Source organism: Palaemon carinicauda, chromosome 24, assembly GCF_036898095.1.
Source record: "Palaemon carinicauda isolate YSFRI2023 chromosome 24, ASM3689809v2, whole genome shotgun sequence".
In the NCBI taxonomy this organism is placed as follows: domain Eukaryota; kingdom Metazoa; phylum Arthropoda; class Malacostraca; order Decapoda; family Palaemonidae; genus Palaemon; species Palaemon carinicauda.
The window spans coordinates 12,268,425-12,282,001 of record NC_090748.1 but is presented as its reverse complement, the minus strand read 5'-3'; positions in this window follow the sequence as shown (position 1 = coordinate 12,282,001).

Sequence of the window (13,577 nt, the reverse complement as noted above, 5' to 3'; positions counted from 1 at the left end):
GAAACAAAATTACAAATTTCTTTAAGTCTTATCACCTTTCTTCTTGCTGAATACTCTAATACAGTTTGTAACATTCAACTGCTTCAAAGGAAGTTATCATTTATTTCCTGTAAAGTATCGTTTAAACCTGTCCAAAAAAATATTGTAAAAAGGAATCTGTATCCATATTAAGACTTCTGATAGACTCTGTAAGCGTTCTCATGTTACTTACATATTCAAAGAGATCCTGGTGAGTATTAAAATTAGTCTCTCAATTTTTTTTAACAACGTTGAACTTCAAAGTCATAAGGGAAGCAAATACACTTAACAAGTTTTTTTTTTTTTTTGCGTCAGAATAAGATTGGTTATTAGCTTCCAAAGAATCCACAAGCACAGAAGCACTACCACAAATTTGCTGTTTTAGGAACAGTAATTATCATACTCGGGATGCGAAAATCTTAAATTTCCTCAAATTGGGCCAAAAAATGTACTCAAATCCTCTCCTCCTTTCCTTGTGAATCTAGGGAGAGGGGCAATTGGGATCTTTAGCAGACTTCTAGCACTTTCAATAGTAGAATCTAAACAGTATACCTTCTTTACTAAAGTTGAAATACATTCTACTACTTTTAAATGGTACTGGTGACACTCTTGTTAGGTCCGATTGAAGATAATTTTCATCTTCCCTTTCAGCCCATTTCATAGTTTAAATATCAGAACTGACAATCTTCAATTCACTATAAAGATCTCCAAGCAAAATTAACATAGTAGACTCTCTAGATCAGACTTAATAAAAAAGTTATCCAGTTTATTATGCCACTGTGTTACCTGTGATCGCATATGCTTCCTAGAGTTAACCAACCAACAACTTTAATTCAGAATTCATGAGAAATGTAAATATTTGAATCCCGTGAGAAAATTGTAATCTAAAAGAGTTCAGGTGATAATAAACATAATTATCAAATATCCAATACCTTTTAATCACAACACTACACGATACCATCAAATATAAGCGAATGAAGGGAAAATTTAAAGTATATGTTGACCCCCCTAGGACAGCCCCCTCGTGGAAACCAGTCAACGATATTTTTGCAATAAGCCTTACTCTCATACCCCGCTAAGGATGCCATAACTTAGACTTAGAGCATGTGGACAATTTTATTTTACCTTTAATGTTGAAATAAATAAGAAATATCACAAATCATAATTTATTATCTAAACCAATCAAAATTTACATCGTTTTTATACCTGATTATTATGAAGTGAATGAAACTGTAGGTCGAGCTGGATAGGAACAAAACCTTCCAAGAGACAACTCCCCAGTGACAGTGACACCATCATTGAAGATGGTGATGCAGAGCCTCCTGGATGCACTGGAAGACATATTCAGTCTTTATTTCTTATTCAAAGCAATTTTGAATTTCCAAATGAATTTTCTAGACTGTTATACCTTATAGTCATTACGACAAGTTCACTCAAGAGAGTCTTTTCCTTCTCATTTTAGTCCAGCGAGTTTCGCGAGCCGCCGAGGAAGAGGCAGCAGCTATACGTTGGGCGTCGTTCCCTTCCTCGCCCGCCTTCGCCTCCTTCTGCACATCATGTTCCCGATTTGCTTCAAGAAGCATTTGAAGCCTTGGATGTGTTTCTGGAGCGATTCTCCCTAGATATTGCAGATCTTAATATAAATAAGAGGCCAGAGTCGTAAGACAGAACATTCAGACAAGAAAATGAAAGAAAGTGATCGTCAATAGCAAATTATAACATTATTTTGACGAAGCATTTTTTTTATATTTTGGGGATCGCTTTCTCTTTATTTTTTATCATGTGCATGTTTTTCATAGGAATACTGGTTTCTATAAACTTACGGGCTATTAAATTTCATATTCCTGATGTAGATATCAATCTTTGGCACCGTCGTTCATTTAGTTTATTATGCATGGTGCATAAGATTTTTCATAACTCTGACCATCCTTTACATTCAGATCTTCCCTGATAGTTCCATCTTGTTCGTAATACTAGGCAGGCAGTTAATTGTAATAGCCAGGCCTTCTTCATCATGAGGCTCAATACTATACAGCATTTTATAAATTTTATTCCAGCCGGTACCAAGTTGTGGAATAATCTTCCTAATTGGGTAGTTGAATCGGTAGAACTTCAACAGCTCAAACATACAGAAAATGTTTTTATGTTGAACAGGATGATATAAATCTCTTTTTATAATTTACATATGAAATACCTGTTTTAATGTTATTAGTGTTCTTAAAATATTTTGTTTGAATATTTTATTACTTTACATATAATTTGTTTATTACCTTACTTCCTTTCCTCACCGGGCCTTTTTTTCCTGTTGAAACCATTGGGCTTATAGCATCCTGCTTTTCCAATTAAGGTTGTAGCTTAGCTAATAATAATAATAATAATAATAATAATAATAATAATACTAATAATAATAATATGCTTCATTTCTCACTGGAGGTTTCCTTCTGTTTGCGTTTGATATCAAATGGAATCTTGTTCTCAGTATAAGGATTATTCCTTGCGTAAGCAGCTCTTCTGGTCTTGGGTAATGTCATAACCTCTGTAGTCTGCCATGGTCTTCCACTGTTCTTAGGATAGAGTTCGCTTGCTTGAGGGTACACTCAAGCACACTATTCTATCTGTTTCCTTATTTCATTTCCTCACTGAGCTAATTCCCCTGTTGGAGCCCTTGGGTTTATAGCATCATGCTTTTCCAGTCAGGGTTATAGCCTATTTAGTTATAAAAAGGACAAATTTGGAATCCTTAGGCTTTTAGCATCCTGTTTTTACAACCAGGATTGTAATAATAATAGTAATGATTGCAAATACCACATTTCTTACAGATGGTTAGGCCTACTCCATTGTTTATTTCATGTGCAAAAACCTCCAGGCGGAACATCTTTTTGTATAGGCCTATAGCCTCATATATAAAGTTCTCAAGCCTGATTTTTCATAAATAGTTATTTTTTTCTTACTTTTCGTTTTCGGGTATCCTTGATGTATACATGTGGCATATTTAGTTACAAAAGATCATTTACTTCATATTCATATGCACGAATCTTCTGGCCGATGATTCTATACAAGTGGTGTATATGATATAGAATATTAATTTCCTTCCTTTTTATACACAAGATCCTTCAGGAGGAGAACTGACTATTACTATTCACTTTTGCTTTTATAAACACTTTTAAAATCTGTATTTTAATCGGAGGTTGTCAGTAAAATAATACTGTTCCCAGCCGTATTTCAGTAAAATACAGGCGACTGTAATTTTACCATACTTTTTTTATTATCTTTTATGGGTTGGTGACCGTAATATCACTCCTTTACGTCAATAAATCCGTTTTTAAAACTAAAAATCCTGGAATAAAAGATGCCAGGCATTTACCGATCATTGCGGCAAATCTTTAACAGTGTATGTTTTTAAATAAGATTTCCCATGGATTGTTTTAAATCGGGAACAATCCTATTGTGAAAGAAGATTCCAAATTGTTGAAAATAATCCCCATAATATTATAAGGGACTAATTTTGATGCGTCTCCGTTAAACTGAAACGTATTGAATTTCGACGTACGGTTGGACACAGGAATTCCTGGCACACCATACTACAAAGAAGTGCAACCTTGCCGCGCGTTGAGTAACCAAACAGACAGTGTAGGGAGAGATGACATCAGTTCATGGAGGACACTCCAAATTCAACCCATTGTTCTCTAGTCTTGTGTAGTGCCATAGCCTCTGTACCATGGTCTCTCACTGTCTTGGGGTTAAGTTCTCTTGCTTGAGGGTACACTCAGGCACACTATTCTATCTTAATTCTTTTCTTTTTGTTTTTTTAGTTTTTATAGTTTATATATGAAAGATTTATTTCAAAGTTATTACTGTTCTTAGAATAATTTATTCTTGTAGTTAATTACTTCTCCTGTAGTTTATTTATTTACTTTCCTCATTGGGCTATTTTCCCCGTTGGAGTCCTTGGGCTTATAGCATCCTGCTTTTCCAGCTAGGGTTGTATCTTCGCAAGTAATAATAATAATAATAATAATAACAATAATAATAATAATAATAATAATCAATAAAAGAAAAAATCGCCCCAAAGAAACCAAAGTGAGAAACTGGAAGATCACGTTAAGGGAGTCTGAGGACGGAATTGGGCGGGGCTAAGATTAATGAGGAGTTAGTGGGCGGAGCTGTAATGCTAGCGGTGGTGTTTGATGACGAGAAAGTGGGCGTAACTGAGAGGCTGCGGACTGTGATTGATGGAGAGAGTGGGCGGGACTATGTGCAGGAAGAGAGAGAAGGGTGTCAAATAAAGTGGTGAATGAGCGAGTTTGTGAGACATCTGGTGATTGGTCGAGACTAAAAGGGGTGGGGTGATGATAAGGAGAGAGAGAGAGAGAGAGAGAGAGAGAGAGAGAGAGAGCCAATTAGTCACTGGTTCTATGGAACTCTGTAGGCTATATGGCCTTTACCTGAAATAAAGATTATTATTATTATTATTATTATTATTATTATTATTATTATTATTATTATTATTATTATTATTATCTAGAGCACATTATGATTTGAAAGCCAAAAGTGAGTATTCTTATTACGACGTATTTCTCAGGCTTTGTTAAGGCGGTTTCTAAAATTGAGTAATTGGGGCTACTTTTAGTTTGGAATTATTCATTTTATTAACCTTGAAGATTTTATGTAATTCTTGAACAACTAGTCAGCCACTTAGAAGTAATAGAAGCTTTGCCTGACAACCAATCTGCTTGCAGAAAACTATACTTTACGGAGACAGCCATCTGCTGTGTTGTAAATGATATGCTAGAAATTATGGATGAAAATAAATGTGGCATCTTAATACTGCTCAATCTCAGTGCTGCTTTTGATACAGTGGTGCATGAACTGCTACTAAATGATCTACAGTCCATCGGCATTGAAGATCAAGCCTTCGAATACCTAAAAGACTACTTGGTTGGTAGAAATTACTGTGTACAAATTGGAAACTCTTATTCATCATATGAACCCTTAAACAGAGGGGTACCCCAGGGGAGTGTACTTGGCCTAATCTTATTCTACATCTATACTATTGGTGTATCGAAAATGCTACAAAGTCATGGCGTGAAGTTTAAACTATTTGTAGCACACAATTTTACTTCTCCATAAATGATATACATGACACTACTGAAACTCTAAACCGAATTCTTGATAGTGTTAGAGAATGGATGACATTTAAACAACTAAAATTAAATGAGAACAAAACTGAATTCATGGTGGTGGGCAAGAGAAACAGCGTGAGAAACTTGGGTGATATTCAAATGAACTTAAATAATGACTGGTGCCGATATCTAGTAAAGTTCGAGATCTAGGTGTATTTCTTGACTGTAGCCTGTATCTAGCTGCCCAAATAAATAATGTAATAAAAACTGCTGGTTATCATCTGAGAAATATTGCGTTTATAAAAAAGTACCTGGACGAAAATTCTGTAAAGAAACTTGTGATAAACTGTGTTATTGCCAGGATTAACCACTGCAACTCTATTACAATTTACCAAAAGTGCAACTTAAGAAATTACAAAACATAATAAACAGAGAAGCAAGACTGATAAAAGGTGTCCCACCTAGAGAAAGGATCACTCCTATACTAATCTATTTACACTGGCTGCCGATTAAAACGAGAATTTAATTTAAAATATGTACATTAACCCACCAAGTTATCAGAACCGGGCGTCCAAAATACTTAAGAGAATTGCTACATATTGCGCAGCCAATAAATCGCGTCGACAAGAGAATAGTTACAGATGGCTTCAAACTGTTGGAACCTAGATTTATGTCTACTTTAGGCTCCAGAGCCTTTAGATATGCGGCCCCGAGACTATATAATAAGCTCCCACGAAACATTCGAATGATTGAAGACATTAAGGCTTTCAAGAGGAAACTGAAGACTTTCTTATTTCAAGTCATACAACAGTGACGAATTAACTGTAAATGAACAACACGCGATATGAAACGTTAAATACTCTGAACGAACAAGGTAAAATGACAGTGGAGGTCCTGTAGAGAGTGGGGTTCTCCTGCTGTATGGGACCGGAAAAGCAGCCATCAAAGTAAAATAAAGAAAAGTAGTGTTGATTGCTTGAATAACATTAGTTGGCATGTAGATGGCGTTGAGGAGTGATCAGCTGATCACCAAAATAAAAACATTTTGTTACCTTCATTGATTAAAGAAAGTGTATTCAAAACTAATTTATCCATTACATATGAAAAATAATTGTAGTCTTATATTACTGGAGTGTTGGAGAGTTGTCAAACTCCCCTGTAAAACTTTATTTTAGTGTTAAGACGAACGATGATTTTTGGGAAATTTCTTCAGAAAAAAAAAGTCAGGTGACATGAGAACTACGGAGTATAACAAAAGCTGCTTATCATTTGAAAACAGGAAATAACACATTAAACAGAATCGTTTGAAATTACGAGAATTATTGAAAAAAAAAAAATATACGAACTAGAAAAGCGAAAGAATTCGGTAGTTCAAGACTAGAACTCTGGGATAAGAGATCAACCCACAGATGTTTAAGTGACTCAAAAAATGTGTCTCTTTTCAGTTCCGATCCAATAGTTCATTCGTTTTAAATTGCCCTACCTTATGCAAGACACGGACTCTTGCGTTGGCAATCCGTAATCTGATCCAAGAAAGTAGTTTGCTAGAATGTCTGTTTGCCATTTAGAACTCGTTCTGCGTATACAGGCAATTGACCTCGTAAATCTGGGTTTGTAATTTCTCCCGTTCTTACAGCTTTGTAGTTCGTGTGATGAAAACTCTTCAGTAATTCCAGTAATTTCTAAGAATTCTTTTAAAAATATTTCACGTTTTCAAATGACATGTAGCTTTGATGTATTCTGTTCCTAACGTAACTTCACGAAAATTTACATAACTCTTCTGTTTTCATTTAAGTGAAGTCAGTTACCTAACAATTTTGAAGTTTTTATGACATATTCTTGAAGGCTACTTACAAGGAACCATTTGAAATTTACGTAGATTTGAAAATGTTTTCGTATAATATTCTTATTGGTGGATTCTTTAAGGCAAGAATGGAAAAGACTAAGTAAATGCATTATTTAATTTGATTCAATCGTGATTTGTTGATCGAATATAATTCAACAATGAAAACATTGAGTTCGTTTTCTTTCCAATTTCATGTAAACTGCATTGGAGTTTCAAGCGTTGTAAATTGTGTATGCTTCCATTATCGCCGATTTTCTGTCTTGAAGTTACTATAAGAAGACATCAAGAAAGGAATGACAGCCGCCATTTTGATTCGGTTCCATACAGTATCTTTGGTGGCGCAGTGGTGCGCCCTACTGGACGTTATGGGAATCACGTGGTTCTGATTGGCGGGAACTTGGCGACGCTTCTCCCAAGACAGGCAGGCAGCCTCATTCGAGCTCAGTCAGTCGAAGTGTCAACATCAGCGTTATTGCTTTGTGGCCGATCACTCGATACATCGAATAAAACTTTGTTTATTGTGTTGCAAGATGGAGTTTGGAGGGTAAGGATGATTTGATAACTATTGTGTCATATGTATTTTCTGTGAATATTACTTTTTCGTGTTCAGAGATCTTGCGAACTAGGTGCGTTACTTCGGTATTCTGTAAAGGTCCCTTTCTTAATGATCGATTATTGCTGTAGTACAAGATCAAATTCATAAAATCCATTAGTTTCTTATGTATTCGTGTGAATTGGAGGTTTTGCCATGATTTCAGGAATCGTTCTAACGAGCCTGAATCCGATTCGTGAAGTCTGGTGTCAAATAGTTATTTATATGTAACCTCACGAGAAGTTACTACCGAGTTTTCTTTCTTTTGGAGGTTAGGTGATAATATCACTCTTATAGCAAGTTTCGAAAAGCGATGTATATAGAGGAGGATAGAGAACAAAGAGAGAGAGAGAGAGGGCAGCATATTTTCTGGTTTTCCCTTCTGGTACAGTAGTTAAATAGTCTTATTCGGTCCTTGTCTCGCCTGTTTTGGATTTTTTTTTTTTTTTTTTTTTTTGATGATTCGGACCATTTGCTTGGCTGTTTCGGACTTTCGTTTTGGATGAACTATTTTATAAATTTTAATAAGTAATTGATATTGCTTACCCAATATATCTAAATAAGACATCAGGTTGACTATATTAGAAACAAGGGAAACAATATTATAAAACAATGTTACATATGTGAATACATGTTAGATAATATCAGAATGAGCCAGTAAATGATCCGAATAAGTCTGCTACCCTTGCATGAAATGTCTCCAAGCTGTTACCTGGTATGAAAGGCTGAGATGACCCTGGGAGGCTTGACAAGTATGTTTAGTGTGGGCCCCAATTTCATTCCTTTAGCCAACTTGAGTTCCCTTCCTTGTTTATTTTTGGATTTTCTTTTTTACTTTTTACCCAAATTCCATTTGCATTTTCAATTAGCGATTTTTAAACGACAATAAGTGTACAATAAAGGTTTAGTTTCCAACTGACTTTACAATAAAAGTTCAAATATAACCGTGGAATTAAAACTCTTGCTGGATAGAGATATAAAACGAAAATTTGCAGTTACTTTTCGTAACTGCAAAATTTCGTTTTATATCCCTATCCATGTGTGTGTGTGTGTGTTTGCACATGTATACAGCATATGTGAAATGAGTGTAGGAATATAAGTGAATACGTAAGGGTAATATTGATTGGGACACACCGGGTGTAACATTTGAAGTTACGACTGAAATAAAAAATTCAAAAGAGAAACCAACTCTAGAACCCCGCCTAACCTGGTGTTTCTTCAAACCCAAATAGCTATCTTTCAACCGTTGCGTGGTGCAACAGAAACTTTGGGTTCTTGAATTGAGGAAGAAACCAAACAAGGCCGTCGCCATGATGGAAGTGTGGCTATAGGCAATATTTATACTCGAAAGTAACCTCATTTGGCTGGTTCAAATTTTTTTTTGGAATTATTTGTTCGTCACCTCACTTGATCCGCTGTATAATTCTTTAGTATTTGCATGAGAGTTGGGCAGCAACGACTTGGTCCTGGGGCGCATTAACTTCCCCAAGAGTAGATGTGCCCCAACCCTTACTGGGCGGACGGATTTGGTGTCGATGGACCTGCTATCAACAAGCCATGTCTTGTGTAGCTTTTTGTCCAATCCTCTCTCCCCTTAGTTAGTTAACTTCTTTCTTCGGTTTTGGGAGATTCTGTCATTCTATAATTTTTGGCTATGATATCTTGCTGGCCCGGCTCTTCCTTTGTAGCACCTACTAACTATATCCTTTATCTATTCATTCAGTCATTCAGTTTGATTTTGGAGTTTTTGCCGATTGAGTGTTTTGTTTCATGCCTCCCTTTTCAGTCTGTCATTTGCCCAATGCTTTCAGGAACTTTGCATTTTCTGTCTCTACAGTAAATGCAGTGACAGTACATTTGCTGAAGATTCTGCTTCCAGTCGCCTCCACAAACAATGTCAAATGTGTAAATACTCTTATCTAGATCCATATATCTTCCATATGTGACAGGTTGGCCAGGGCACCAGCCACCCGTTGAGATACTACCGCTAGAGAGTTACTGGTTCCTTTAACTGGCCAGACGGTACTACCATGGATCCCTTTCTCTGGTTACGGCACATTTTGTTTGTGCCTACACATATACTGAATAGTGTGGACTATTCTTACCACATTCTCCTCTGTCCTAATACATCTGACAACACAGATTATCAAGCAATACTTCGCTCAAGGGTTTAACTACTGCAATGTGATAGTTCAGTGGTTACTTTCTTCTTGGTAAGGGTAGAAGAGATTCTTTAGCCATGGTAAGCAGCGGTACTAGAAGTTTTTATAGTTTATATGTGAAAAATTTACTGCAATTTGATGACGTTGCTGTTCTTGAAATATTTAATTTTGATTGTTTATTCTTCTCTTTTTGTTTATTTCCTAGTTTTCTTTTTCTCTGGGCATTTTCCATTTTTGTAGGAGCCCTTGGGACTTACGATATCTTGCTTGTTTTCCAACTAGGGTTATAGCCTAGCTTATAATAGGAATATATGAAACTGACATTAATGTAAACGAGCATTTCGGCTTTAGAGATCATTTTATCGGAATAGTCTATCGTCTATCTTTCGATAGATGATATTGTGATTTTGCAGGCATACCAGTGTCATAGTGGAAAGCTCAAAGGCATTGTTTGAGGTTATGCGCTATATATGTTTCCACCAAGTGTACTCAGACTGCATTTGTTCTTGATCCTTTTTTGGCAGAGACTCAAAGCCCTGTTCAGCTTGACCATTTCCTCGCAAACTTTTTGTTTTGAAATTATTATTCATCTAAAAGCGTGTTGTAGACACTAATATCTGCAGGCATCTTATTATCAATGAAAGCAGTGCATAAACATGAGGTTTGATCCATGAAAAACAGGACAATAATTAGCTAGTGAGGAAACTCCAAATGCGTTTGTATGTTTCATAATATAGAATTAAATGTATTGTCTTTAGTACATAACTTACCAATTGTTAGGAAGAAATTAGATTATTCATACAATCCCGATTAAACATTTGTATACAATGTTATGATAATAAACATTTTAACTAATTTTCCTCTTTATTTTTCAGATCCGATTCCAATGTTTCGAAACGTCGCCGATGTACAGAATCAACGGAAAAATCAGGTTTTATTGTGAGTACACAGCATACACCCTTCATTTTTTAGTATTGCTAACCATCTTTTAACAGAAGTCTAGTTTATGTAAAATTTAATAACACATTTTGTATCTCATTCAGTTTTTATTTGTTCTGCAGTGCAATTTTGAATTTCCCAATGAATTTCTTACTGTTATACATGACAACCAGTTCATTCAAGAGTCTTCTTCCCATTGCAGTCCAGCGAGTGTCAAGAGCCGCAGAGAAAGAGGCAACGACTCAACGTTGGGCGTCGTTCCCTTCCCTTGGCTCAGTCACCTTCACCTTCTACTGGTTTGCTTCAAGAAGCATTTGAAGCCTTAGATATGTTTCTGAAGAAATTTCCTTCTGCTATTGGAGATCTTGAGGCATATCTAAGGCAGCAACAATATCAGTGTCAGCAGCCTCTACACCACCAGCCTCTACATCACCAGCCTCTACATCACCAGCCTCTACACCACCAGCCTCTACACCAGCAGCAGTCACAACACCACCAGCCTCTACACCAGCAGCAGTCAAAACACCACCAGCCTCTACACCAGCAGCAGTCACAACACCACCAGCTGCCTCTACACCAGCAGCAGTCACAACACCACCAGCAGCCTCTACACCAGCAGCAGTCACAACACCAGCAGCAGTCACAACACCACCAGCCTCTACACCAGCAGCAGTCACAACACCACCAGCCTCTACACCAGCAGCAGTCACACCACCACCAGCCTCTACACCAGCAGCAGTCACAACACCACCAGCCTCTACACCAGCAGCAGTCACAACACCACCAGCCTCTACACCAGCAGCAGTCACAACACCACCAGCCTCTACACCAGCAGCAGTCACAACACCACCAGCCTCTACACCAGCAGCAGTCACAACACCACCAGCCTCTACACCAGCAGCAGTCACAACACCACCAGCCTCTACACCAGCAGCAGTCACAACACCACCAGCCTCTACACCAGCAGCAGTCACATCATCACCAGTCTCTCCAGCAGCAGTCACATCACCAGTCTCTCCAGCAGCAGTCACATCATTACCAGACTCTACACCAGCAGCCACAACATTACCAGACTCTACACCAGCAGCCACAACATTACCAGACTCTACTCCAGCAGCCGCAATATCACCAGCCGCAACATCACCAGCTTCTACACTACCAGCCGCAACACTACCAGCCACAACACCACCAGTATATCTACAACACACACAACAACAAACTTGCTGGAATGACGAGTTTGTGGCAGCCTTGGGCCACATCTGATTGAAAAAAAATAAACTTTTTGTAAATTTTCAATAAAATTTTTTACCTGTAACATTTATTTATTTTACATTCAAAGAAAGAAGTTTAATATATAGTTAAAAAAAAGTAATTCGGCATATCTACGAAGAAAATATCCAGATATTTTGATACAACGAGACCCGCCATTAACACTATTTTGATTGTCCAGTCTTTTGAGATCTTGTTTTCATTCTCTTCTCCTTTTTAGATGTCGGTAAGTGGTATGGAGTCAGGGCGATTTGTTTCAAAGCTTTTTTATCATCTAAATATATTTAAAGATTTTTTTCATCACATCGAAGATGCAATAAGGAGGATGTGATTTTCCGATTCGACGAAGGTCCTGAAACCATAACTTAATTATGAGAGTCATTGGTTCCTTTTAATCCACTTCATGGGGATTTCATAATACTATACGGCATTTTGTAGTTGGTCTGTCAGTTTTGAATACAGGCTTATGTGGAAGGAAGTTATAACCTGGATGATCTTCTAAAAACACTTCTAAATTATAAATGCTCTCAATAACACCGCTTTCCTCTTTGGTGGTTGAACACTTCATCTATCAAATTCAAGAATGTTATTTTTGTATGTCTTGTCATTTGATTTTGAAATTGCTTCAGCTAAACTGCAGTTTTTACCGAGATGAGAAAGACCGTTCTAAAGTAGGTCTAAAGGCATCTTGAGCCTACCATCCCAGTCTCTGCCTGTCTCTGCCTATGTTATTAAGTGCAAACCTTACCATGGCCTTTTCATATTTTTCTGTATCGTAATTTGAGAATTTAAAACTATCTAAAATTTCATTAGTAGCCCTTTGTAATTCTGATACTATCTTTATCATTCAAGACAAAGATTTTTCTAGTAAGTGAATTTCATCCGTCATTACCCAAAATAACTTCACCAGTAACAAACAAGCCACATGAAAAATAATCTTGTTCATATCCTTAGTATTAATGACCGAACAATGAAAACGAAGTTTCAGAAATAAAAGTAAAAAATTTATAAATCATCTATGAGCTCGTCTACTTTGCCCACAAGCATAATGCCAAAAGAAGTCTGAGAATATCCAGACCCAATCTTTCCTAAAACTCACCACAGACTAAAGGTGCGCCCACACGGTCGAACAGTGTCTGTCGGACAAACACTGTTACCATGTCTAAATTAAAAGAGAATGACGTCATAAGCGTTGAAATGAGGATATTGATATGGTAACAAGCAATGGTACCAGATGAAGTTTACTACCAGGATTTATACTCCTTTTACCAGACAAAGACCAGAAGAAATGTCCAAAGCTGATGTCCGCTGGCATCTCTTATCTATGTCATGTTATAATCTGTACTCGAGAATCAAGCAGTAGATGTCAGCTTCAAGTACGAAGCATCATAACCATAGTACACCATAAAATAGAAGCACAATCCAATAAATTAGATTATTCCTCATGCTTATTCCTGATCTTTTGAGAACAATGGAATGGTACATGGAAGGACTAGTTGCAAAGACTGAGGGAAAAGAGAAACTATTCATGCATTGTAAAGGAAACTCAAATTGACTATGAATCAAGACTTTAAAAACTATATACTGATGGGCCCAAACGCTTTATGCATTTTATCAGAGAACTTGGA